Source organism: Schistocerca nitens, chromosome 9 (assembly GCF_023898315.1).
Source record: "Schistocerca nitens isolate TAMUIC-IGC-003100 chromosome 9, iqSchNite1.1, whole genome shotgun sequence".
In the NCBI taxonomy this organism is placed as follows: domain Eukaryota; kingdom Metazoa; phylum Arthropoda; class Insecta; order Orthoptera; family Acrididae; genus Schistocerca; species Schistocerca nitens.
The window spans coordinates 46,145,849-46,169,223 of record NC_064622.1 but is presented as its reverse complement, the minus strand read 5'-3'; the positions used below and the strand labels follow the sequence as shown (position 1 = coordinate 46,169,223).

The 23,375-nt window shown below is 44.0% G+C and overlaps 1 protein-coding gene across 6 annotated transcripts in view; it reads right to left on the bottom strand.

Moving 5' to 3' along the window:
• LOC126203301 (myelin regulatory factor) overlaps window positions 1-23,375 on the bottom strand; it is a 345,177-nt gene that overhangs the window by 130,402 nt on the left and 191,400 nt on the right. The gene's annotated exons all lie outside the window — the stretch shown is intronic.

Below are 23,375 nucleotides of genomic sequence, written 5' to 3'. Positions count from 1 at the left end.
CGGGCTCGTAAAGAAGAATAAGAAACATGACTAGACTAAATGTGCATCAAGGACTGAACGGGGGGAGGGGGGACGGGACTAAATAAACACTTACAGGAAGCAGACTGGTACGAGGGTCACTCCAAAAGAAATGCACACTATTTTTGCAAAAATACAGTTTTCATTCTGCATGTGTGAAAGTTTTACAGCGTGTAGACACATACTTCCCGCTTGTTCTCAAACTTAGTTCAACCTGCTCCCGTGAGTGGCGCCGTCACAGCATGTCTTCAAGGTGGCTGCTACACTTGACGTTCGTCAGAAGCAACGTGCTGTCATAGAATTCCTGTGCTATGAAAACGAGACAGTGGGAAACATCCACAAGAGGTTGAAAAAGGTATACGGAGATGCTGCTGTCGATTGCAGTACAGTTAGTCGGTGGGCAAGCAAGTTACATGATGAAAGCGGGCCCGGCAATATTGAGGATTGTCCTCGCAGCGGCAGGACTCGTAATGCACACACTCCAGACAATGTGCAGAGAGTTAACGAATTGGTGACTGCTGACAGACGCATCACAGTGAACGAATTGTCACGCTACGTTGGGATAGGAGAAGGAAGTGTTTGTAGAATAATGAAAGTGTTGGCGTTAAAAAAGGTTTGTGCCTGGTGGGTTCCCAGGATGTTGACAGTGTCTCACAAAGAAACAAGAAAAACGGTATGCAGGGAACTTTTGGAATAGTGCGTGAATGGTGGACATGAGTTTCTTGGAAGAATTGTGATAGGTGATGAAACACGGCTCCATCATTTTTCACCAGAGACGAAGAGGCAATCAATGGAGTGGCATCATGCAAATTCACCCAAGAAAAAAAAAAAATTCAAAACCGCACCTTCTGCTGGAAAAGTTATGGCTGCGGTTTTTTTCGATTCCGAAGGGCCTGCCGTTGTGCCCGAGCGGTTCTAGGCGCTTCAGCCTGGAACCGCGCGACCGCTACGGTCGCAGGTTCGAATCCTGCCCCGGGCATGGATGTGTGTGTTGTCCTTAGGTTAGTTAGGTTTAAGTAGTTCTAAGTTCTAGAGGACTGATGACCTCAGATGTTAAGTCCCATAGTGCTCAGAGCCATTTGATTCCGAAGGACTCTTGTTTGTGGACATCATGCCAAGTGGAACCACCACAGATTCTCATGATTATGTGACGACGTTGAAGAAACTTCAAGCTCGACTGAGTCGTGTTCGACCACATCGGCAAAAGCAGGAAGTTTTGCTGTTGCACGACAATGCAGGGCCACATGTCAGTCAAAAAACCATGGAAGCCATCACAAAACTCGGATGGACAACACTGAAACACCCGCCTTACAATCCTGACCTGGCTCCATGTGACTATCATCTCTTTGGGAAACTGAAAGACTCTCTTCGTGGAACAAAGTTTGAAGATGATGACTCCCTTGTGCACGCTGCCAAACAGTGGCTCCAACAGGTTGGTCCAGAATTTTACCGTGCGAGTATACTGGCGCTGGTTCCAAGATGACGTAAGGCAGTTGAGAGGAATGGAAATTATGCAGAGAAATGAAAATATTGTTCCTAAAGGATGTATCTACACACTGTAAAACTTACAAACATGTAGAATAAATGATGGATTAAAAAAATAGTGTGCATATCTTTTGGAGTGACCATCGTACTCATGATGAGGCAGAGTGCAAAGCGTTCTAGGATTTGGAGGGAGTGATAGAATTGTGGAAGAGCGGAAATCCAGAAGTATTAGGTGGGGTTAAGACCTGTTTGTGCCAACGGCCTTACCACAGTGGTGACATCGGTTCTCGACAGATCACCCATGTTAAGCGCTGTCGGGGTGGGCTAGCACTCTGATGGGTGACCATCCGGTCTGCCGAGCGCTGCTGGCATGCGGGGTGCACTCATTCCTTGTGAGGCAAACTGAGCATCTAATTTATTGAGAAGTAACGGCTCCGGGTGTAGTAAACTGACATACGGCCGGTAGAGCGGTGTGCTGACCACATCCCCCTCTTTTTTCCGCACTCAGTGACGCCTGTGGTCTGAGGATGACACGGCGGCCGGTCGGTACTGTTGGGCCATCCGAGGCCTGTTCGGACGGAGTTTTAAGACACGTTTTGGGAAGAAGCAATATTCTTTTCTTATCCACTCCAGACGTACACCAGAGAGAAAGCAACCACGGAAAAAAGACCACTTTATCTGTGCAGAGAGCTGAATGTCAAATCATTTTAAAATGTGGAGATCTTTTTAAAAAATCATATGGTGCATATATGATTTACCTTCGTAGCGAGTGGCTTGTCTCGTAAGAATGAAGCAGATAATCGTGTAACAATTGTGACACACAGCAATTTTCAGTCTTAAGTCTTTATGTGACCACATGGCTTCAGCTACGTTGCTTTCAACGCGGCCAATGTACTCTATGAGACGTTATCGTACGTATTCGGGCAGCCATGCGCACTGCACAACGAGCACTAGATGTCACGAGAGGCGAACCCGCAAATACAGGAGGCATGGAACACTGTGTTGTCAGCTGAGGGGCAGTTACAGCAGAATGGCTCGGTCAGGAGACCTCAGTGACTTTGAACGTGGCGTAGTCATTGGAGGTCACACGATTAACAAATCAGTCAGACACATTTCAACCCTTCTAAAGATGCACAAGTCGACTGTTGGAGATGTGATTGTCAATTGGAAGCGTGAAGGAACGAGCACAGCTAAACCGTGGCCAGACACGGGCAGGGACCGTCAAGCAAAGCCAAAGGTGATCGTAAAAAATCACCCGAAATCAGCGGAAGAAATCAATCGTGAGTTCCAAAATGCGACCAGCAGTCCAGCTAGCATAATAACTGTGCGTAAAAGTTCAAAGGAATTGGGTACAATGGATGAGAAACTCCACAAAAGCCACAAATTTCTGTATGCACTGCTAACCGACGCTTCGCTGTAAAAGGCAGCATCAGACTGGAAACGAGTCATTTGGAGTGATGAATTGTGCTATACTGTGTGGTAATTCAATGAAAGGGTTCGGGTTTGGTGAATGCCTGGGGAACGTTTCATGCCAGCATGTGCAGAGTCAAAAGTGAAGTACGGAGGAGGCTGTGTTACAGTTTGTTGTTGTTGTTGTTGTTGTTGTGGTCTTCAGTCCAGAGACTGGTTTGATGCAGCTCTCCATGCTACTCTATCCTGTGCAAGCTTCTTCATCTCCCAGTATCTACTGCAACCCACATCCTTCTGAATCTGTTTAGTGTATTCATCTTTTGGTCTCCCTCTACGATTTTTACCCTCCACGCTGCCCTCCAATACTAAAATGATGATCCCTTGATGCCTCAGAATATGTGCTACCAAGCGATCCCTTCTTTTAGTCAAGTTGTTTCACAAATTTCTCTTCTTCCCAATTCTGTTCAATATCTCCTCATTAGTTATGTGATCCACGCATCTAATCTTCAGCATTCTTCTGCAGCTGTTTTACAGTATGGGAGTGTTTTTCTTAGTTAGGGTGGTATCCTCTTATTGCGCTTAAGAAATCGATAAATATGGAAGCATATGAACACACTTTCCAGCTTTATATAGTGCATACAGTAGCGGAACGTTTCGGAGACGACAAATGATTGTATTTTCACGACAATGTACGATGTCATAAAGTAGCAAATGTGAGGCAATGATTTGTGAACAGCACCATTCCTGAAATAGACTGGCCTACCCAGAGCCCCGATCTGAACCCAATTCAACATCAATGGAATGAGTTAGAACACTGACTTCGCTCCAGATTCCAGTTTCTAACGTCAGAAGCTGTTCTTGAGAGAGTGTGGGCTGCCACACTTGGTAGACATTCGGAGAGCAGTATAAAAGCCATACCTCATTTTCCAGGACCACTATATGATGTTCGGATACCTCCGCTCAGATACTGGTACTGTGAGGAAGACAGCCACAAGTGCAGCTGGCAAAGTTGTATTGCATCTACAATATAACTAGCAAGTGAGATACGCAGAGTAACCTCTGAGTGTTCCATACAGTGCGTATCTAGTTTTTAAAGCAGCAGAATGTATGACCATTTTGCTAACATCGACCTGCGGACAAGACTTCAGGTGGCAGCATAGCAGACAAGCGGGACGGATCGGTAATTGCGGGATAATTTTCGTAGCACGTCTCGGCCTCAACAGTAATTGCAATGATGTAACAGGTGAGTCATATGCTAAGCGCCTGCAAATGTCACGGACCGACAGTCTCCATCGCGCACTGCACATGAAATCCTACGAAGCTTGTATCGCCACTTTTGTTTCCTTTTTACCTTCTGTTAGTGCATTTCTTCCTTTTTCTGCACATCTACTAGTTTGGATTTGTCCATATCTAAGTGGCGTCAACATCCACCTCGAGTTGTTCCATTACTATGATATTCTCACTTTGAACCGCCGACTGAATACACTTCTGTTTTCTTGTTGTGAAGTTACTAATTTTTTTTTTTTACCTTTTAAAGCGTGCATGTTCGGTTTTAGAACTTTTATAATAACATGTTTCCTGTAGATCATCCGAAACATTGTACAAGCAATATACTTTCATTCTTGATAATACACACACACACACACACACACACACACACACACATGCAAGGAAATACACATATTTGGGATAGTTTTCCAAATACCCTTCGGATAAAATGAAACTTTACGGATTGAGAGGGTGTGTGATGACATTTCAGTGGTTACAAAAGAGTATGGGTCAATTTATCGGTATAACTTTGCACCACCTGTAGCCTGGACATATGCCTCTCCAGAGGCAGGCTGGTCCAGAACTGTTGAACCGATTCTTGGTATCCTGGATACCAGCGCTGGGACTGCATTGCTGTCTGAGCTGATTCCAGTGTTCTCTCGGAAACAAATCTGGGTATCTTGCTGGCCATGGAAGTACTGTACTTCACCATTACGCAGACAGTTCATAAGGACGTGGGCCACCTGCAGAGGAGGATTTCCTGTTGAAAAGATGCAGCACGATACTGTCACATAAGAGGTAACACATGAGAATGGAGGATGTCCTTGATGTACCTTTGTGCCTTCACAGTTCCCTAAATCACTACCAGCCATTACCTGAAGTCATACACGATGGTTCGCCACACCACCGTGCCTCTTCAACACATTGGAAGAATGCCATCTTTTCCTAGGTAGCCGCCATATTCGCCGCCAGTGGCCATCTACATCTACATTTATACTCCGCAAGCCACCCAACGGTGTGTGGCGGGATAGGGCAGAAATGTGGTGAACTGCTGAACACAATGAGATGCCATTAATTAGCAGTCCATGCTTCCAGCTCACCACGCCACTCAAAACGCAGCAGTTCGTGTTGTGGTGTTAATGCGAGTTTTCGTATGGGTGGCGCAGATATCAAGAGGTTTCGATGTGTCATATGGCGATCGTCCCTTGTGATGGTCAGAAGTGGTCGAGTAGAACCTTGACGACGAGTTTACCTGACTTCACGTTACCATGCAGCCCAAAATGAGGTCACTGTCATATCCGAATGACCCACAAACCTGGACATACACGATTCGAACAGCCAGCCAAATGGAGACCCACAATGAAGCCACCTTAAAACTCTATTAGGCACTGATGATGCTATGAAACACGATTAAGTGGCATCTCTATGTTCTTCACAGTGATCATTCAACATTTAATGCTGATCTCGCTCCTTAAATACCCTACCAGGCCCAGTAGCGACAACTGACACAATTAGCACTAATGTAATCTGGTGGGCGCTCTATCTGTCAAACAGAATTGCAACTCTAACCTTTTATATACTAGCTGATGATGTGCACATGTTCGAAGTCACTTTGACGCCCGTCCATGTCTTCTGGGCGCTTGCATTTTTTCATCTGGCAATATATATATATATATATATATATATATATATATATATATATATATATATATATATATATGTGTGTGTGTGCGTGTAGTGTTGTCTCCTGTGTGCCGATTATTAGCGGAAAAAACCAATAATGCAGTGATCATAGACTACGCTAATTCTCTTGTGTTTTACTCCGTTCTCTACTGTGTAAAACAGGGCCGGCCAAGATTTTGGCTCGCAGGCCGTGCCTTGGCACGTGTGCCACAGTACTCAGCGTCGCTGCACGTTTCCCCCACCACCACGGCACGCTGCCTGAGCACCTGCCGGGAGCGAGGGGAAACTGTGAACGCGCCGCATTTAAACGACAACGCAATGGTTTTACACTACTGGCCCTTCAAATTACTGCACCACGATGATGACGTGCTACAGACGCGAAATTTAACCGACAGGAACAAGATGCTGTGATATACAAATGATTAGCTTTTCAGAGCATTCACACAAGGTTGGCGCCGGTGGCGACAACTACAACGTGCTTGACATGAGGAAAGTTTCCAACCGATTTCTCATACGCAAACAGCAGTTGACAGGCGTTGCCTGGTGAAACGTTGTTGTGATGCCTCGTGTAAGGAGGAGAAATGCGTACCATCACGTTTCCGACTTTGATAAAGGTCGGATTGTAGCCTATCACGATTGCGGTTTATCGTATCGCGACATTGCTGCACGCGTTGGTGGAGATCCAATGACTGATAGCAGAATATGGAATCGGTGGGTTCAGGAGGGTAATACGGACCGCCGTTCTGGATCCCAACGGCCTCGTACCACTAGCAGTCGAGATGACAGGCATCTTATCCGCATGGCTGTAACGGATCGTGCAGCCACGTCTCGATCCCTGAGTCAACAGATGGGGACGTTTGCAAAACAACAACCATCTGCACGAACAGTTCGACGACGTTTGCAGCAGCATGGACTATGAGCTCGGAGACCATGGCTGCGGTTACCCTTGACGCTGCATCAACAGGAGCGCCTGCGATGGAGTACTCAACGACGAACCTGGGTGCACGAATGGCAAAACGTCATTTTTTTCGGATGAATCCATGTTCTGTTTACAGCATCATGATGGTCACATCCGTGTTTGGCGACATCGCGGTGAACGCACATTGGAAGCGTGTATTCGTCATCGCCATACTGGCGTATCACCCGGCGTGATGGTATGGGGTGCCATTGGTTACACGTCTCGGTCACCTCTTGTTCGCATTGACGGCACTTTGAAGAGTGGACGTTACATTTCAGATGCGTTACGACCCGTGGCTCTACCCTTCTTTCGATCGCTGCGAAACCCTACATTTCAGCAGGATAATGCACGGCCGCATGTTGCAGGTCCTGTACGGGCCTTTCTGGATGCAGAAAATGTTCCGACTGCTGTCCTGGCCAGCACATTCTCCAGATCTGTCACCAATTGAAAACATTTGGTCAATGGTGGCCGAGCAACTGCCTCGTCATAATATGCTAGTCACTACTTTTGATGAACTGTGGTATCGTGTTGAAGCTGCATGGGCAGCTGTACCTGTACACGCCATCCAAGCTCTGTTTGACTCAATGGCCAGTCGTATCAAGGCCGTTATTACGGCCAGAGGTGGTTGTTCTGGGTACTGATTTCTCAGGATCTATGCACCCAAATTACGTGAAAATGTAATCACATGTCAGTTCTAGTATAATTTCTCTGTCCAATGAATACCCGTTTATCATCTGCATTTCTTCTTGGTGTAGCAATTTTAATGCCCAATAGTGTATATCTCACATTCCTCAACAACATGTCCCACACCCGGGTTCCCGGGTTCAATTCCCGGCGGGGTCAGGGATTTTCTCTGCCTCGTGATGGCTGAGTATTGTGTGCTGTCCTTAGGTTAGTTAGGTTTAAGTAGTTCTAAGTTCTGGGGGACTTATGACCACAGCAGTTGAGTGCCATAGTGCTCAGAGCCATTTGAACCATCAACAACATACATCACAATCAAAACAAATTTTCTACTTTCGGTGTGCGCAAGACATAATATAATTTTTATCTGGTACAAACTGTGGGCATAAGGACAGACGCTGACAGTTTTACAGATTTTCGCACTCAAGTTGTCAAGCCGGCCGGGGTGGCAGAGCGGTTCTAGGTGCTACAGTCTGGAACCGCGCGACCGCTACGGTCGCAGGTTCGAATCCTGCCTCAGGCATGGATGTGTGTGTTGTCTTTAGGTTATTTAGGTTTATGTAGTTGTAATTTCTAGGGAAAGTTAAGTGCCATAGTGCTCAGAACCATTTGATCCAAGTTGTCAAGTAATCTTGACTTCTTTAGTTTCATAATCGAAAAAAGGTTTCCCCAAAAGTATGTCGACCGAAATATTGTTAGACGCCCTGGACAATTTTAAAGTATTTGTCATTAAAACGGCAATTACACTGCAGGTAAATCAGTTAAGTCTGCACATGCTTAGAAGCAGTGTCCTCAAAACGTTTAGGAAAACTCGGCCCGCGTGGCGTTCCGCACGCCGTAGCCGGACATGGCGTGAACGCTTGTTCAAAGATAGAGCCGAATGTTGGCGAACACTGGTAAGTTGTCTGCGAATGCTCGTTCGCCTACGTTCGCTTCCATCTGCTGCGGCGTAAACCAGACTCTAAGAGAGACCCCCGGTATGCAACGTCTTCAAAAACGCTGGGAGCATCTGAAAGCCTAGCTAGCGCCGGCGTTACAATCGCGCAGCTACAATCGGAACAGCGGTGGGGGGAGGCACGCGCTGTCGACAGCACGCGGCTGCCACAGTGCAGTGCGTGCGCGCAACACGCAACGGGCGACAGAGGAGCACGCACGGCCGCGCCGACCTGCGTAAGCGTGCGTGCGCCAATTACCGGCCCGTAATGACGGCAGCCGGCGGAATTACACGCTCCGCTGGACACGGTCGCACCTGAGCGTTCGTTCGCCCGTCGCGGAAATGGGAGCGACTCACTCGGCCGACGAACTCGAGATCCCCTCACCAGGCTGCTCTGAGGGCGCCGAGCAAGTCCAGGCCGCGGCGCCTCGAATCGCGTCGGAGGCGGTCGTACGAACGGAGAAGCGGCGGACGTTTTTTTTGTGTTAGCAGAAGAGCCAACACAGTGTTACGAGTGTAGGCCGAAATGCACGCGTTTTACACTCCTGGAAATGGAAAAAAGAACACATTGACACCGGTGTGTCAGACCCACCATACTTGCTCCGGACACTGCGAGAGGGCTGTACAAGCAATGATCACACGCACGGCACAGCGGACACACCAGGAACCGCGGTGTTGGCCGTCGAATGGCGCTAGCTGCGCAGCATTTGTGCACCGCCGCCGTCAGTGTCAGCCAGTTTGCCGTGGCATACGGAGCTCCATCGCAGTCTTTAACACTGGTAGCATGCCGCGACAGCGTGGACGTGAACCGCATGTGCAGTTGACGGACTTTGAGCGAGGGCGTATAGTGGGCATGCGGGAGGCCGGGTGGACGTACCGCCGAATTGCTCAACACGTGGGGCGTGAGGTCTCCACAGTACATCGATGTTGTCGCCAGTGGTCGGCGGAAGGTGCACGTGCCCGTCGACCTGGGACCGGACCGCAGCGACGCACGGATGCACGCCAAGACCGTAGGATCCTACGCAGTGCCGTAGGGGACCGCACCGCCACTTCCCAGCAAATTAGGGACACTGTTGCTCGTGGGGTATCGGCGAGGACCATTCGCAACCGTCTCCATGAAGCTGGGCTACGGTCCCGCACACCGTTAGGCCGTCTTCCGCTCACGCCCCAACATCGTGCAGCCCGCCTCCAGTGGTGTCGCGACAGGCGTGAATGGAGGGACGAATGGAGACGTGTCGTCTTCAGCGATGAGAGTCGCTTCTGCCTTGGTGCCAATGATGGTCGTATGCGTGTTTGGCGCCGTGCAGGTGAGCGCCACAATCAGGACTGCATACGACCGAGGCACACAGGGCCAACACCCGGCATCATGGTGTGGGGAGCGATCTCCTACACTGGCCGTACACCACTGGTGATCGTCGAGGGGACACTGAATAGTGCACGGTACATCCAAACCGTCATCGAACCCATCGTTCTACCATTCCTAGACCGGCAAGGGAACTTGCTGTTCCAACAGGACAATGCACGTCCGCATGTATCCCGTGCCACCCAACGTGCTCTAGAAGGTGTAAGTCAACTACCCTGGCCAGCAAGATCTCCGGATCTGTCCCCCATTGAGCATGTTTGGGACTGGATGAAGCGTCGTCTCACGCGGTCTGCACGTCCAGCACGAACGCTGGTCCAACTGAGGTGCCAGGTGGAAATGGCATGGCAAGCCGTTCCACAGGACTACATCCAGCATCTCTACGATCGTCTCCATGGGAGAATAGCAGCCTGCATTGCTGCGAAGGTGGATATACACTGTACTAGTGCCGACATTGTGCATGCTCTGTTGCCTGTGTCTATGTGCCTGTGGTTCTGTCAGTGTGATCATGTGATGTATCTGACCCCAGGAATGTGTCAATAAAGTTTCCCCTTCCTGGGACAATGAATTCACGGTGTTCTTATTTCAATTTCCAGGAGTGTAGCTCACGCAGTCTGGCGTGAAGAGTATAATGGTACTTGAATTACGTAACCATTACGGCACCTCATCTGAATCTCTCGATACCAGTAATATTCTACTGTGTTTCTGTAAAGTAGTTGACATATTTCTGAGACAACATTCAGATTTGATTTCATTTTTGATACATCGATATGTTTATATTGCAATGATATTATTCTTATGTGTATTCTTTCTTTTGTCACTATGATCTTTGACGTACTTGTAACTCTGATTTTTGGGCGCGTAAGCGATTATTAGTTAGTTAGAGAGTCGGACCTTGAGAAAGTCAAGTCTTGGACGTCATGTCGGAAAGACGCATATTCTAGTCAGCTTATGCAATGTGAACTTTAATAGCGAGGAAGATGTTTTCAAGTATGTTTTGTATTGTGAAGTGATGTTTTGTCTGTTACGTGATATTGCAATAAAAGCAATTAAAAGGAAGTGTAACTTAAATTCGGAGTGCTGATTACTTTTTTTACATCACCATTGTCCTGCAAAAGTGTAATCTTCAAGAACGGTTTGTGAAATACATCTATAAAACTTTTGAATGTAGCAGAATAAAACCTAGGCCTCTTTGCATCCGAGCTTGGAATCATCACCACCTAGATTTACGACGAGCCATAATTTTACAACGAGACCAGCGTGGGAAATACGAAAAGATGAGTGCCTAGTTTATTCATTATTGGCAAAAAAATGGTTCAAATGGCTCTGAGCACTATGGGACTCAACTGCTGAGGTCATTAGTCCCCTAGAACTTAGAACTAGTTAAACCTAACTAACCTAAGGACATCACAAACATCCATGCCCGAGGCAGGATTCGAACCTGCGACCGTAGCGGTCTCACGGTTCCAGACTGCAGCGCCTTTAACCGCACGGCCACTTCGGCCGGCTATTCATTATTACATGAAATGACTTTATTAACTGTGCTCTAATGACACCTGCCACATAATAACTTTGTTGTTGCCCGAAAATGCAATATTTAGCAGCGTGAGCAACACCACAATCATTATTAAATTTTTACCTTTGTTGTGGTAGGGTTGTTAGAAGAGGGAAGAACTATACTGACGTGAGGTCTGGAACATGACAAGGAATGAGAATTCAGAAAGCTGACGTAATTACTTTGATACTTGACTTTAATCCATTAATGATGAATGTCGCTCTTGACGGTACATGATTCACAATATTATCTGTTCATAATACATTCTTGAAGATAGTAATTATAGTAACTGAATATGGCGCCTTGCTAGGTCGTAGCAAATATCGTAGCTGAAGCCTATGCTAAACTGCCGTCTCTGCAAGTGAGAGCTTAAGTAGACAGTGAACCATCGCTAGCAAAGTCGGCTGTACAACTGGGGCGAGTGCTAGGGAGTCTCTCTAGACTAGACCTGCCGTGTGGCGGCGCTCGTTCTCCAATCACTGATAGTGGCGACACGCGGGTCCGACGTATACTAACGGACCGCGGCCGATTTAAAGGCTACCACACGTTTCGTGAGCGCAGGAGAATTCAGGGCGGCTTCGACTAAAATTGTGTTTGGTGCGACGTGCAGCAGCTTGCGTTAAATGTGAGTTAATTTGGAACCAGAGAAAGATTACAGTAGGAGCGAGCAGCAGAAATGACTGGATTAGCGATAAACTCATTTTGTGGATGAAGAAATTCTCAAACCTTGTAATAGACAAGCCATTATCTGGAATGCTTGTTGGACAATCTGAGGGTATTTTTTTTTTAATTTCGTTTTCTATGTTATTTGGGTGCGTAACAGGAATTTTTAGTTCGCTACCAAACAAACGTGTGGAAACGTTAAAAAAATGCTGAAGAATGTAAAAAGTCTCATTTCTTTCGGTTTTCGGTTTATGTCTCGAAAAATATGCAATTAGCGTGGAAAATTACCCCACACAAGAATAAAGAAAATTTCGTCTTATTTTTTTACTTACTGGAATAACCGTTTTGGGGAATACAGTAAATCAACTTTGCTAACTGCAATTTAGTCACATCAAGACTTAATTTGAGGTAGTGATCTGAGACCGTGGCTATCATATGATACATACTGTTCGTGCTGCACAGTAGTAACCAGCCACAAATTGGTTTTAGGTTACTATACTGGAAAACTACTGTTAACGATTTCGAACTGATGCAACTTATCATCAAACAGCTTTCATGCTCTCGTCAGAACACAAGTTACAGGCGAGTTGCCCTGGAATAAACAGTGGTTCACAGCTACAGTAGTGTAAACATGATGGTTACGCCACAGAGTTGCGGTAGAATGCAACTCGGCTGAAATTTTCGCCAGGAACATTTTGTTTTACAATTTTCGTCGAACGTAACAAGATGAATGTGATTCGTTGGTGAAAAACTGTAAAAACGAGTGTTTCGTGCAGATATTTCACGTAAGTTCATTAGAACGCAAGTCTGTGGCGCAACCATCATGTTTACACTACTGTAGCTGTGAATTATTGTTTACCTCATGGCAACTCACGCGGAAAGCAAGGTGACATGCTTTTTTGACGAAATCGTAAAAGCCATCTGATGATGAATTTCATCAATTTCAAATGGTACAAATGGGTCTGAGCACTATGGGACTGAACATCTTAGGTCATCAGTCCCCTGACCTTAGTACTACTTAAACCTAACTAACCTAAGGACATCAAACACATCCATGCCCGAGGCTGGATTCGAACCTGCGACCGTAGCAGCCCCGCGGTTCCGGACTGCAGCGCTAGAACCGCACGGCCACCGCGGCCGGCTTCATCAATTTGAAACCGTTAATGGCACTTTTTCAGTAAGGTAACCTAAAACAAATTTGTGGCTAGTTGCTGCTGTACAAAATCAACAACTTTAGTTATGTTTCTTTTTATTTAATTTCCTTTGTTCCCCAACTTACTTCGAAACTGTTGCTCCTTTCATAAATGGGCCCACTTCCTTCTACTTGATGAATTCTTTCTTTCCGGCCATTTGTGTTGCTTCTCTAAAAATTATCATGTTATCTATTAAGTCTTTCCAATTCCAGTGGTTTTCTTATCTTTGTCAGTTTCTATGAACCCAGTGGGTTTGTATTTGTAGCTGTTTGCCGGCCGGAGTGGCCGAGCGGTTCTAGGCGCTACAGTCTGGAACCGCGCGGCCGCTACGGTCGCAGGTTCGAATCCTGCCTCGGGCATGGATGTGTGTGATCTCCTTAGGTTAGTTAGGTTTAAGTAGTTCTAAGTTCTAAGGGACTGATGAACTCAGCAGTTAAGTCCCATACTGCTCAGAGCCATTTTGTAGCTGTTTATTAAGTTGAAAGCCTTGCTTTCCCGACACGAGAGAGTAAGACAGAAAGAAAGGAAGAAAGAACGAGAGAATGGCACTGAAATGGGTGGTATTTTCCCAACGACCACAGAAGGTAAAAGCAACGCATTATTTTACAGCTCGTTGGGACTAAACTAATCGTCAGAAAAAAAAGACGGTGGATAGTATCCTTCATAAATTTAGCCTACTATATTTTTTATGCTAGGTTTTTCCACATAACAGAATATGTTTGAGCTTTAATCTAAAAACCAACAAAAAAGCGATTTTCACTTTATTTTACGACTCTTCAATATTCCGACACTTCTTTTTGTGGCAAACCAAAAATTCGTATGCAGCACTCCATTAAACACAGGGAAACAAGGAAAAAAAGCTCCCGAAAACTCTCTGGCAAGGGTCGATTTTGAATATGGAATGACTGGACTAACGGTTTAGAAAACCTCCAGTTGAGGAAAGGATTCAGAAGATGGATAGAGCCTAAGGTGTAGCTACGAATACATACAAAAAAAAGAAACGCTAATCGGAAAACCTGAAAGTAACGCACTGCAATAGAACAGTGAAGGCAGAATGCCTATATGGCAGCAAATGCTAAGCACAGAATTATAAGGTTCAAAAATTAGAAGTAATAGTGAACATAATTATAAACGAATTATTAGGTCCTCTAAAAATTTCGGAATGACATTTATCATGACATATGATAAAAAACATATCAGAAACAATGAGGAAGAAGAGAGTATTAGTATTTTGGACGTCGTTAGAGAATGAGGGAATGAATAACAATAGTTTATCCAAAAGGATCTTCAAATATGATTACGGAACCACAACCAGTTGCTTCAAAGGCCAAGAAATATTTGGAAGGAAACCACAAGAGAGAAGTAGTTCTTACGGAAAGAAAAAAATATTTAGGATGAAAGTTATAAAAATTGTGCGTATTTCCGGCGTATTTCTTCTTCTAATATTTTTCGGGTATGCAGCCGGATCCCATCGACATTCTGCCACGATATTTCAGTCCAGAGATGTCCGGCCATCTTCAGACGAATAGACAACTACTGAAGACCCCAGGTGCACTCGCGATATTTATACCGAATCTCGCGCATGCGAAATGTGCTGGCATCTTTCAGCGCATACGTTAGGTGATGACGTGCGCGGGACAGCAGAGTTGTGTGTGCTGCCCTCGGTGGTGGAAGTGAGAGACGATCTAATCATTGAGTATCGAATGACCCGTTGATTCCACTGTGACTGGATAATTTTAATTATGAGTCCAGTTTTTATCCAGTTGAAAGCCGTTGACACGATTCATAAGATTATCGGCAAGACGTATTTCCATCGATTCTTTGATTACTGAATCCCAAAAACTGGAAACGGTAGCTAAAATTTTTGTTCTATTGTATTCCATTGAGTGTCCCATGGAAACACAGTGTTCTGCTACCGCTGTTTTAACGGTTGCAGAAAACGGGCGTATTTTTCGTGTCTTGTGAAACGCTCCTGGACGGTCTACGTATATATGGAGCACCACACTCACAGGGAATTTTCTTTGTATGGCCTCATGGCAAACAAGAACTGGAAAAATTTCTTTGTCACTTAAACTCCTTACTCGAGAATATAAAGTTTACGACGGAGATTGAGAAAGGCGTGACTTTGCCCTTTCTAGACGTGAAAGTACGCCTTAAGAATGATGGGGCAATGGGACAGTCTTATACAGAAAGCTCACGCACAAAGATTTATATCTCCATGCGTCTAGCTGCTATCAGCACGCACATACCACCGGTATTCTTAGTACCTTAAAACATCGGGCGCAAGTAATATCGGATGATGAAAACCTCCATGCAGAATTAGAATACTTGGAGAAGGTTTTTAAAGAGAATGGCTACACTTCACACCAAATAAGGAAGGCCAAGCATAGCTATACCAAGAAGAAGGAACGTGCTGAGGACACTGATGACAACTATAAATCAATGGCGTTCCTGCCATACACCGGGAATATGTCTTCTAAAATAGGCAGAATGCTTAGGAAAAATAAACTGGAGTTTATCTCCCGTCCACTAGCGAAGAGCTTGGCCCTGGTTAGTTCTGTTAAAGACGACTTACAACTGAAAAAAGCGGGAGTTTACAAAATTCCCAGCGAGTGTGGTGATGCATATGTAGGCCATACGACACGAACAGCCCAGAACGCTAAAGATACACCCGTCATCGGCAACCGTTAAAGTCAGGGGTAGCAGTAATACAACAGAACAAAAATTTTAGCTACCGTTTCCAGTTTCTGGAATTCAGTAATTAAAGAATCGTTGGAAATATGTCTTGCCGATAATCTTAAAATTCGTGACAACGGCTTTCAACTGGATAAAAAATTGGAATCCTATAATTAAAATTATCCAGTCACAGCGGAATCGCCGGGGTCGTTCGATACTCATTGATTATATCATACTCACTTCTACCACCGACGGGAGCGCACACAACTCGGGTGTCCCGCGCATGTTATCACGTAACGCATGCGCCGAAAGACGCCAGCACACTTCGCATACGCGTCATTCGGGATAAATACCATGAATGCTCCTGGGCTCTGCAGTAGTTGTCTGCTCACCTGGAGATGGCTGGGCGTCCCTGGGCCGAAATATTATGATAGACTGTCGACGGGATCCGGCTGCACATCCGAAAATTATTAGAAGAGGCACAACATAGTTTGTGGGAAAGAAAAAGAGACACAATGAAACAATGAAGGCATACTGGATGAAAAGGAAGGGACAATGAAAGATAAAGAACTGAAATTGCAAAATGGTTCCCAAAAGGCCACAACCATAAAGGAAGAAAATAGAAGAAAGTACTTAAGATAGTTCCAAAGCGATCGTATTAAGCTGAGGTGTTGGTTAGAAAGTGATATATTAGTAATGAAAAGTTTCATTAAAGAATAAACAGACTGAGAAGCAGTGGTGAAGATACTTAGTTCTTTGAAAAGGAGTAGTTACTGTACACTTTTGGACCCGCAAAACTTTAGGTTCACTTTCGTTAGTTAGTACCAAATGTATGATTTGAAATTATAAAATAAAAGGAAGGGACAATGAAATTTTTTTACCTGTACATCACTTATGTCTTACAACATTCGAATTGTACACACAGATTAATTAGGTGTTTCATTAGCTCTGTTGTATTCTCTCTCAACTGAAAAGATGCATGCTTTCTAGGGGCGTAGTTATAAAGATCGGACGTCTTGCACTTGACATTTAAATGCAAACGGTTACAATCTTCAATGTTGTATAACTAGCACGTTTTAAGTGACGCCAGTGTGTGGATACGGATATAATGCGTTACGTGGGTTGCGATAGCAAAGCCCCGCGCGAAAATTCTCCTACCTCTGTAGGCAAACCCGCGGTACAGCGTAGCTTCGCGGGTTACATACGCTGTAGGCTACTGCTGGAGAGCTACCGCGTGCACCACTTTGTCTTCCCCTCAATCCGCTTCTTTAATGGTACTTTTTCTGTCACACTTTTCAAGCATCAGTATTAAAGCAGGAGGAACTTTGTGTGGAGAAAAACTTAAAATAAACTTGAAAGTTGGACATGAAATCATGTTCCAACTTTTAATTGGAAACTAGAGAATCTCTAGGGGAAAATACATACATATAACTGACAGTCCACATCAGGAAACACCTCACCTTTAAGTCATATGGATCTACAAAAGTTTCTCTTTAATTCTCTTTTTTTTCAGTCTTTCGATTAATGAAATGCTCTCCTGCTATCTGTGCTAATCATCTCCATTTAACTACTACACTCAGTATCTTATATAATCTTTTTTGCGTACTCTCGTCCTGGTCTGTTCCTACTACTTTTTTCCTGTACTGCTCCTAACGTTGCCAGGTAGAGTACTGTAGGATGCCGCAGCACAAGTTTCACTAACCTGTCCGTTTCGGTAAGGGACGTTCACAGACTTCCTTCCTCACTTACTCTTTTTAGTGCTTCTCCATTTCGTTGTTTCTCTGCCAACTTAATTTTTAATGTTCTTTGGTAGCACCACACTTCATATACTTCCAGTACATCCTTCGACGGATTTCCGATGGTCCTCGGTTCACTTCCAAACAATGCTGTTGTCACTCACTACCCACAGTACACACAGACACACACACACACACACACACACACACACGAAATTGCGGATGGCATCAAGCCATTTACGATACTTTCGCTAGTCTATTACATTCGTGTTGTGCCCATAGGGCGTTGGAAAAGCTGAAACAGCACCCCGTCACTTTACGTTTAAGATGGAGACAGAATGTGTCATTGCATTTGTCAAATAAGAAGCCTTTCGAGTGCTCCAAATGAATTGTCTTTCATATGATACGAATAAATGAAATGGATCACAAGCATGCATCAATAACGAACTGGGACCAACTGCATGACGCTGTAAGAGAGTGGCTGCAAAGACTATTTGTGGCCTCTACGAACAACAGAGCGTAACATACAATATTCATGATTTTTCTGTTTCACCTATGTACGTTACTATTTTTCATTCTGTGTTATAAACTTTTAAATATAACAGTCACCTGCTTGCAATAGAAAAAATGACGCGTGTCAGCTTTTAAAGAGAACTTACTCTCCTCCAGATCCAAGTTGTAGCTACGATATAGGCACCGACCTTAGTGACGAATAATCGACGTTATATGCATTGTAGAAACAACACTATTGTTAATACATTTCGATTAAGCGAATATATAAGGGACAGTCAAATGTAAACGAGACGGATGGAAAGAAAGTAAATCAACTGTTATTTCAAACGTAATCGCCATACTGTTAATACGCTTATCCGACTGTGAGACAAGACGGTGACTGCCTGTATGGAAAAAATGGGATTCGTCAACATTTTATTTTATTTATGTTAAGTTCATGTACTGACTCGTTCTATGAGCATGGAGACTTTCTCTTCAGTTTGGTCCTACAGAACTAGACGTGTAAACCTTGTCTATCGCGCATACAAATGGAATCAAGAAACGAAAAGAGGCGACGGAAATGAAGTTCTTGGGATACGTAGCGGATTATTAATTATTTGAGCTCCAAATGAATGAATGTATAGGAAGAGAGCTTGCTGTCCAGAGCGTCATCGCTGATAGAACTAGAAATTTCAGGAACGACTGGGTACAGTCTTGCAGCGCCTGTCTGAATCTGAGATGGCCAAAAACAGCTAGATCATACGTCGACGAAGACATAGGTATTATAGTAAAACGTTTAAAGCCCTAAGCTACGATGTTGGTGGGTTGAAAATTATGAAATAACGTGCAGCCCAGGAGTTGGTTCGCCAGAATACGGCAAGCACACGAGCGCAGCAGTCGCTCGAACTCTGGCTGAAGTCTTATCTCGGCGGGCTTAGAAGACAATGTAGCAGCGCTTTGTCTCGCAATCTCCAGTTGTGCTATAGGCGAAAGATAACGCTGCGACGTTACAGACTCTCAACCAAGTTCTTGAAGTCCCTATGAAGCGGCAACAGCATTTAGTACCGTATTTTCTACCCATCCAAGATACGAAAGCGTACTTGGAAAAGGCCGGGAGATACGGGAAGATTTCAATTAGATTACATCATGGTCAGACAGAGATTCCGAAATCAGATACTGGATTGTAAGGCGTACCCAGGAGCAGATATAGACTCAGATCACAATATAGTAGTGATGAAGAGTAGGCTGAAGTTCAAGACATTAGTCAGGAAGAATCAATACGCAAAGAAGTGGGATACGGAAGTACTAAGGAATGACGAGAATCGTTTGAAGTTCTCTAACGCTATAGATACAGCAATAAGGAATAGCGCAGTAGGCAGTACAGTTGAAGAGGAATGGACATCTCTAAAAAGGGTCATCACAGATGTTCAAATGGTTCAAATGGCTCTGAGCACTATGGGACTCAACTGCTGTGGTCATTAGTCCCCTAGAACTTAGAACTACTTAAACCTAACCAACCTAAGGACATCACAAACATCCATGCCCGAGGCAGGATTCGAACCTGCGACCGTAGCAGTCGCACGGTTCCGGACTGCGCGCGGTCATCACAGAAGCTGGGAAGGAAAACATAGGTACAAATAAGGTAGCTGCGAAGAAACCATGGATAACAGAAGAAATACTTCAGTTGATTGATGAAAGGAGGAAGTACAAACATGTTCCGGGAAAATCAGGAATACAGAAATACAAGTCGCTGAGGAATGAAATAAATAGGAAGTGCAGGGAAGCTAAGACGAAATGGCTGCAGGAAAAATGTGAAGACATCGCAAAAGATATGATTGTCGGAAGGACAGACTCAGCATACAGGAAAGTCAAAACAACCTTTGGTGACATTAAAACCAACGGTGGTAACATTAAGAGTGCAACGGGAATTCCACTGTTAAATGCAGAGGAGAGAGCAGATAGGTGGAAAGAATACATTGAAAGCCTCTATGAGGGTGAAGATTTGTCTGATGTGATAGAAGAAGAAAGGAGTCGATTTAGAAGAGATAGGGGATCCAGTATTAGAATCGGAATTTAAAAGAGCTTTGGAGGACTTACGGTCAAATAAGGCAGAAGGGATAGATAACATTCCATCAGAATTTCTAAAATCATTGGGGGAAGTGGCAACAAAACGACTATTCACGTTGGTGTGTAGAATATATGAGTCTGGCGACATACCATCTGACTTTCGGAAAAGCATCATCCACACAATTCTGAAGACGGCAAGAGCTGACATGTGCGAGAATTATCGCACAATCAGCTTAACAGCTCATGCATCGAAGCTGCTTACAAGAATAATATACAGAAGAATGGAAAAGAAAATTGAGAAAGCGCTAGGTGACGATCAGTTTGGCTTTAGGAAAAGTAAACGGACGAGAGAGGCAATTCTGACGTTACGGCTAATAATGGAAGCAAGGCTAAAGAAAAATCAAGACACTTTCATAGGACTTGTCGACCTGGAAAAAGCGTTCGACAATATAAAATGGTGCAAGCTGTTCGAGATTCTGAAAAAAGTAGGGGTAAGCTATAGGGAGAGACGGGTCATATTCAATATGTACAACAACCAAGAGGGAATAATAAGAGTGGACGATCAAGAACGAAGTGCTCGTATTAAGAAGGGTGTAAGACAAGGCTGTAGCCTTTCGCCCCTACTCTTCAATCTGTACATCGAGGAAGCAATGATGGAAATAAAAGAAAGGTTCAGGAGTGGAATTAAAATACAAGGTGAAAGGATATCAATGATACGATTCGTTGATGACACTGCTATCCTGAGTGAAAGTGAAGAAGAATTAAATGATCTGCTGAACGGAATGAACAGTCTAATGAGTACACAGTATGGTTTGAGAGTAAATCGGAGAAAGACGAAGGTAATGAGAAGTAGTAGCAATGAGAACAGCGAGAAACTTAACATCAGGATTGATGGTCACGAAGTCAATGAAGTTAAGGAATTCTGCTACCTAGGCAGTAAAATAACCAATGACGGACGGAGCAAGGAGGACATTAAAACCAGACTCGCTATGGCAAAAAAGGCATTTCTGGCCAAGGGAAGTCTACTAATATCAAATACCGGCCTTAATTTGAGGAAGAAATTTCTGAGGATGTACGTCTGGAGTACAGCATTGTATGGTAGTGAAACATGGACTGTGGGAAAACGGGAACAGAAGAGAATCGAAGCATTCGAGATGTGGTGCTATAGACGAATGTTGAAAATTAGGTGGACTGATAAGGTAAGGAATGAGGAGGTTCTACGCAGAATCGAAGAGGAAAAGAATATGTGGAAAACACTGATAAGGAGAAGGGACAGGATGATAGGACATCTGCTAAGACATGAGGGAATGACTTCCATGGTACTAGATGGAGCTGTAGAGGGCAAAAACTGTAGAGGAAGACAGAGATTGGAATACGTCAAGCAAATAATTGAGGACGTAGGTTGCAAGTGCTACTCTGAGATGAAGAGGTTAGCACAGGAAAGGAATTCGTGGCGGGCCGCATCAAACCAAACCAGTCAGTAGACTGATGAAAAAAAAAACTCTTTACTTTTTTGACCAAAATAAAAACATTGCCTCTACCTACCTCAGAACGAAAGTGGATGCTGAAAAATGATTAAATTTATTCCTCATTCTAAAAATATTTCAATTATAACAGAAACGAAATAACACCACGATTTTCCCGATGACGCAGTTTGATGTTTTGGCATGCCTCCCATCTATATAGCATAATTTCTAAATTCAAGGAAAAAATACATTTTCACCAGAAAATAGTTCTACACCTAATATTTTATTTAATTTCAATAAAATGGACAAATAAGTCATGTCAAATTTGGTTGAGTTCTAGTTTAAAATGTTCAGAACGTCCATCCTATCTCAATTATTTCAGGAAATTTCAAAAATTGAGGACAAGAAATAAGAAAATGAGTTTTTTTGCCCTCAGCCAGTTTTAAAGAAGTTGATGAGAAAGCGTGAAAATTGAGGACTATCCGCCGAAAATGAGGACATCTGTTCACCTTTGTTTAATGATTAAAAGTATAACAGGAAATTTGCTTGTTGTGCCGTTGGTTGTTGTTGGTGGTGGTTAAGGGGTAGACGATATCGGGGGAGGGGGGTGGCGATGATAGAAAAGAAAGGGGGCGCTCGTCTAGAGCGGTAAAACACATAGCAACAGCTCTGCCTTACGTTTTTCGCACCAGTGTTTATCGGTTGCTGAATTTGTAACGAGAAAGTCTAGAAACCATAAAATCGTTGGCTAGAATCTCGTTAGCGGCAAAAAATTTTAATTTTAATTAAATATCATATTTGTTAAGAAATGAACGTTAATGAACAATCGTCGAATCATGTTATTTTAAAAAAATTACGTCTCTGTATTTTTAATTTCTAATAACACGAAGCATAACTTAATCATAGCTAACACTTGGTTCAAGAATCATAAAAGAAGGTTGTATACATGGAAGAATCCTGGAGATTCTAGAAGGTATCAGATAGATTATATAATGGTAAGACAGAGATTTAGGAACCAGGTTTTAAATTTTAAGGCATTTCCAGGGGCAGATATGGACTCTGACCACAATCTATTGGTTATGAACTGTAGATTAAAACCGAAGAAACTGCAAAAAGGTGGGAATTTAAGGAGATGGGACCTGGATAAACTGAAAGAAACAGAGGTTGTACAGAGTTTCAGGGAGAGCATACGATAACAATTGACTGGAATGGGGGAATGAAATACAGTAGAAGAAGAATGGGTAGCTCTGAGGAATGAAGTACCGAAGGCAGCAGAGGAACAAGTAGGTAAAAAGACGAGGGCTAGTAGAAATTCTTGGGTAACAGCAGAAATATTGAATTTAATTGATGAAAAGAGAAAATATAAAAACGCAATAAATGAAGCAGGCAAAAGGGGATACAAACGTCTCATAAATGAGATCGACAGGAAGTGCAAAATGGCTAAGCAGGGATGGCTAGAGGACAAATGTAAGGATGTAGAGGCTTATCTCACTAGGGGTAAGATAGATACTGCCTACAGGAAAATTAAAGAGACCTTTGGAGAAAAGAGCAACTTGTATGAATATCAAGAGCTCAGATGGAAACCAAGTTCTAAGCAAAGAAGGGAAAGCAGAAAGGTGGAAGGAGTATATAGAGGTTCTATACAAGGGCGATGTACTTCAGAACAATATTATGGAAATGGAAGAGGATGTCGATGAAGATGAAATGGGAGATACGATACTGCGTGAAG